At 35.1% G+C, this 5,911-nt stretch overlaps 1 long non-coding RNA gene across 1 annotated transcript; it reads left to right on the top strand.

Moving 5' to 3' along the window:
* Positions 1-1,207: 1,207 nt before the first annotated feature.
* LOC127640159 (uncharacterized) lies at positions 1,208-1,913 on the top strand. The gene is made up of 4 exons (XR_007970069.1): positions 1,208-1,370; positions 1,479-1,514; positions 1,601-1,665; positions 1,787-1,913. It is a non-coding gene; the product is annotated as an uncharacterized LOC127640159 (long non-coding RNA).
* Positions 1,914-5,911: the final 3,998 nt, after the last annotated feature.

Here is a 5,911-nt window from a genome sequence, read left to right as displayed (position 1 = left end):
GGTTAGGAAAATCATTACAGACCAAGGGAAGGAGTTTGTCAACAAGGTGAAGTTTTGTAAAGGTTTTATTATGTTTTTCCCCCTACTCTAGTCTCTACATGTTGTTGTCTACAATTACTCCAGTCTTGCAAATTTAACTGTTAATCCCTCTACAGCTCAACAACAGCATTTTCAGTACGCTGAAAATCAAACATGCTGTCTCCAGTGCTTACCATCACCAGACCAACAGACAGGTAACCCTTTGGATATCTGTTCTGTAAGATCTATTGTTGTCTTGTGGTTATTCGTCAACTTTATAAATACATTGATATGTACAGGATGACAGGACCAATCAGAATATCAAGCGTACTCTCAGGAAGTATGTGAATGACAACCATAATGACTGGGATCTCCACCTTCCTGCTGTGGTGTATGGAATCAACACTGCAAAGCAGGTTGTGTTTTAACATGCTTACTTATTATAAATATAATATCTACGGTTAGTTGTCAATGGTAAAACTGAATTGATGAATTTATTTAATATGTAATGTCAAGGGTGGAGTTTTTCCCTTCAATACAAATGTAATAGTTAATGGGAAGCTTCCTATGTGATCAGTACTCCACTTGACACAGTCCCTACTTCCTCCTCTTCCATCGACACCCATGTCTGCCAGAGGTCATGAATGCCTGTCCCATGGGAGATGATTTTGAAGTTGCTGACTCGGAAGATGACATCGACACCAGAGTCAATAAGATGAAACTTCTTAATGAAACGGTTTGTATTTGAATAATAAAGGTAAATTAAGTAGTGACATACTATCGGAATTAGACCTAGGCATAGGTTGATCTACATATTTTCTTTGCTATGATTCTGATTCTCTGAGCTCTTGTTATGTCACTGTTACACTGTATATTTAGAGATGTGGATAATGTAATGTTTCTGGGACTGTGTGTGTGTCTATGTGTGCCCAGAGTGTCACTATCACTTTAGCATTCTCTACCTCAGTAGATAGCATCACCAGGAAAAGATTAGATTACAGAGGTACCTCAGTGTGACCTACATAAACTGGGGTGGGGGTCCCATCAAGAGACGAGACCAGAGAATTCTGTTTTTGTTTTCAACGAGTTTTAATTTTTGGGTTCTGCTTTTTTAGGTTCTTCGCAACATAGAGAGCGCTCAGAGCATGCAACAAAAGTCATTCCAAAATCGCAAGCACAAGTATGTCCGAGTATGTTCTGTTCAGGCCAGTGATGTTCTGCTCTCACGGGACCCCAAGAAACGACGGACAGGAAACACATTTACTAGTCGGCACCAAGGGCCACTATTGTGAAAGGTTCAACTTTCCAGAGGGTCAGTGTGTCAAGACTGAGGACATACTACAGATTGAAAAGTAAGAATGTTTGATAAACAGTTTAAAATAAAATGATATATATAGAAAATTTGATATTTGCGTGTAATTCCTGTTGTTACTAATTGTCACGTATTTGTGCATCATCAGATGGACCAACTGAGAGGATGTTTCTCCAGGATCACAGTAAGCTGTATTTTCACACAAGTATGCCATCAAACTACTGGTATATGTCCATTTTTTTATTTGTATTTTTGTTTTTGTGTTTGTAGGAGAGGGTGCCATTGATTTGCCAGTGGTGGTGCATTCAGCTGATGGAGAGGTTTTGCCTAGAAGGGTATGACAGACTCTACAGATAAAATTTCAGTATCTTGGTTGCATTAAGTCACTGTTGGCAAAATTATACTAGAAAGTTGGTTTACAAATAGAGTGCGTATACATTTACATATTTTCCAAAGGTATGGACAGAGATTTGCATACTGGACAGAAGAAGCATCCCAACTCCTTCAGGGAACCCTTGAGCCTGTCCACCACAAAACTGTTGCCCAGCAGAAGAGTTGTGGTTTAAGAGGACACTGATAAGGTAAATGATTTTAGTGGTCATATATCAAGCAGTTGCATGCATGCTGGATAAATAGTTTAATTAGTTTACATGCCATTTATATATATATATATATATATATATATATATATATATATATATATATATATATATATAAAATTTATTTCACCAGGTGCAACAGCCGACCATTGTAAAAGACCTTCATGCAGCTTGGCACTGGGTTCACAATCACAGATACTTATTCCATGGTGAGAGAGCCTGCTTTTCTGCAAATGAAAAGTGATGAACAACAAAATGCCCTCAGGAAGGTCCTGGGGGGTGAATTCTCCAATACAAAGGATGACTTTTTGTTTATATTTCAGTGTCATTGAAATATAAAACATTTTTGTCATACTGTGTTAATGAACAAGGCCTGAAGGTCAATGCCATGTTCCAGTGAGTGAGTGAGGGTTGGAAGCAATTCATTAATTTATTAAATAAATTGAATGAATAAATAACTTTATCCTGTGTGTTTCTTAAATACAGACATTTGTTAAAGTATGCTGAAATAAGTAGAACATATCTTTAGAAAATAAAATATTAAATGTAAAGAAACGCACACACACTTACACATCTGTATTTCCCAAATGGGTTCTAACAAATGTAAACTATTTAGTTTAACAGCAGCCCTATGGTACTCTTCATGTCTTATTCTAAAGCCTGAGGCTTTTACCTCTTAATCTCAATACATGTGAATTACTTCAGATTAAAAACAGTACGATACAATTTGTGGTATTTCAGTTAAAAACTGTTACATATTTGGGTATACAAATAACCAAATATAACTCTATATACACTGCTAATTTGAACACAATTGTTACATAAACAATGAAACGGCTTAATTGCAGGCTGCAGAGCGACCTATCTTTGAAAGGCAGAGATTTGCTTGTTAAATCAGAGGGTCTGTCTCGCCTAATTAATGGCACTCAGGCATTGTACATTGATAAGCCCACATGTAAAGTAATCAATGGGATATTAATTACATTTTTATGGAAAAACAAATCCCATTATTTGAAAAAGTCAGTGATACTAAATTCTCACAAAAAGGGTGGCTTAAACATCATTGATTTCAGCTCACTAAATAACACAATTAAAAAAACTGGCTTAATCGATTCCTTAAAAAACCCACCTCTATTTGGAATATTTTCCCTCAGCTTGCCTTCTCACAACTTGGTGGTGCAAATGTTTTTTTTTTTTAATGTAATTATGGTATTCAAAAAGTCCCTGTCAATGTAACTTTCACCAACAAGTTTTTTTTTGGCATGGACTTTTGGCACTAAACTTTTCTCCTCATCTGTGTTACTTATGGAACAATAGGAACATTCTATTTAAGAATAAATCTTTGTTCTATAATTATTGGTTCAGTAATGGAATATTTCATGTTAGACAGCTCTTTGATAACGAAGGTTTGCTTTTTAGGTATACTGAATTTCTTTCAGAATATAACAGTTATGATGCTATTCCATCTGGCTTACACGTGATTTTCAAAAATAATACTCTCTCTTATGGGTTCATCACACTCTCCTGAACCTGTAAGCACACCTATTGGTGAGATATGTTTCATTGAAAAAAAGGAAGGAATCATAAAATAAGAGCTCTATTCCTTGAGAACATTGTCTCTGCCCCTCCTATAATCTCATATTGGAATGGACTCTTTGAAAAATATATGGTCTATGCAAAAAAACTTTTTCCTCACAAAGTGAAAGAAATATCTTTTTAATTAATTCATAATATTTACCCTGTCAAAAATTTCTTAAAGAAACATTTTAGATCTGATTTTGACACTAATTGCTCTTTTTGTCAGAATGACACTGAAACCTCTCTTCATTTGTTTTGGTCGTGCATTTATTCTTTGCAACTTTGGAAAGATGTTAGTTTGTTTATCTAAAAATCTTTGAAAAAGTTTTTCAAAGAATCCTAAAACTGTTATTTTTGAATTTGTTGAAGCAGATCCAAATGCCTGCTTTATAATAAATGTAATTATTTTCCTATGTAGATTTTATATTCATAAATGTAAATATTTTTAATTGTAAATTCGTAATTGTAATTCTATTTTTTTGGTATTCTTACAAGAGATAAAACTTCACTTAACAAAAAAGCACTCAAACAATTTAATTTAATTAATGTTTAATTTAGTTAATTTTTCTTTCTAGTTTATTATTTTAGTTACTTTTTTAGTTTTGTTTCTGTTTTGAGTTATGGTGTTGGTAAAGTAGTTTCCTTAACTATTCTTATATTGCTGTTATTCTTTATATTTATTGTTGTGTATTAACTTTGTTGTACCACACTGTGAACTGAATGTTCACATTAAGCAATACAATATATATATATATATATATATATAAAAATTTATTTTTCCATATATTTTATTTTATCAATTTCATTTGTGCCACATATTAACCTTGAAATATATTACAAAAACAGTGTATTTTTTTTTTTATTAACAAGAAAAAAACATACAAAATTCTCGTAGGGATGAAATAAGAAATAAGCATCAATAGGAATAATACAATTATTGTCTTTATATCAAGAGAATCACTAGTTAAGCTATCTCCGATCGGGTAGTGTCAAATAACTACTGCCGTAAATTGTTTCGACATACTTCAGACAGGAAGTAGACGCATTTTCGCACATGCGCAGTACCAATCGTGTTTCCGGTACGGATCGAGTAGTGACACCAGATAAATGGACTTCCGCCAAGATGGCGTACTAGGGCCTGCCAGGCACGTATTTCCCTCATTTCTGTCCTCACATCCAAACTACGAAAGTGGTGGTTGGCGGATTGGGAGACAGCTGATCTGTGACTGGAGTGTGCATGGCAGGAAGTGGAACCGGAAGCGATCCGGAAATGGAGGATGAAAATTTTGACGTGGAAGGTGGAGGGATTGGAAATAGTGAATGGAGTACAGTAGGAAATCGGAAAAGGAAGAAAAATAGAGGTAATGAATCTGAAACTGAAAGTGAGAATGGATTACAAGTGACAAGGAGAAAGAAAGAAGAGTTTAAGATATTGTTGACATTTGTTGCTGGATCTTTCAGTGTCATTAACCCACTGAAATTATCTAAAGCGATTAAAGAAAAAATTGGACTGGTTGAGAGTGTGAAGAAGTTGAGGGATGGTAGATTGATTATTTTTTGTAAGGACAGTAGACAACAGAAAAGGCTCTAGAAATTAAAACGATCATGGGACAAGGTGTGACTTGTTCAGTTCAAGAAGAAAAGAAATGGGTTAAAGGAGTAATTACAGGGATCCCCACTGATGTAAATGAGGAAAAGATTAAGAAAGGCCTTACGGGAGGCGAAGTAATTGGCGTAAAAAGACTGAAATGTAATAGAAACAATGAAAGGGAGATAGCCTCTCGGTGATGATTCATTTTAATGAAGATAAATTGCCAAGTAAAGTCTTCTTAGGATTTATGAGTTTTCCGGTTAGGCTTTACGTACCCCTCCTCTAAGATGTTACAAATGCCAAAAGTTTGGACATGTAGCGGCTGTATGCAGAGGTAAACAAAGGTGCGTAAGATGCGGAGGAGAGCATGAATATGGCAAATGTGAGCAAGGAGTGGATCCCAAGTGTTGTAATTGTGGAGGGGAACATAGTCGCGGGATATGGAGGATGTGAGGTGAGGAAAAATGTAGTTCAAGTGCAAAATGTAAGAATAAAAGAAGGATTGTCATATTCGAGGCGGTAAAGAAAGTAGGAAAGACTTTAGAATCAGGGGATAATGGTAAAGGAATTCCTCAACAAAAGATGGAAACGGCTCAGGAAAACACTAAAGAGAACTTCGGGATTAAGAGTAATGTGGCATTTGTTACCTTTATAGCTGAAGTGGTAAATTGTTCTGCACAAACAGAAAGCCGGACTGAAAGAATTAGAATAATAATAAAAGCAGCTGAAAAATACCTAGAGATTGAGGGAATATCTGTGGAAATGATTAATGAGAAGTTAAAGGTGCAGTTAACAAATACGCAAGCAGGATGT

Source organism: Xyrauchen texanus, chromosome 49 (genome assembly GCF_025860055.1).
Source record: "Xyrauchen texanus isolate HMW12.3.18 chromosome 49, RBS_HiC_50CHRs, whole genome shotgun sequence".
NCBI lineage: Eukaryota > Metazoa > Chordata > Actinopteri > Cypriniformes > Catostomidae > Xyrauchen > Xyrauchen texanus.
The sequence above is the reverse complement of the archived record's forward strand: the minus strand, read 5'-3'. Positions and strand labels throughout refer to the sequence as shown.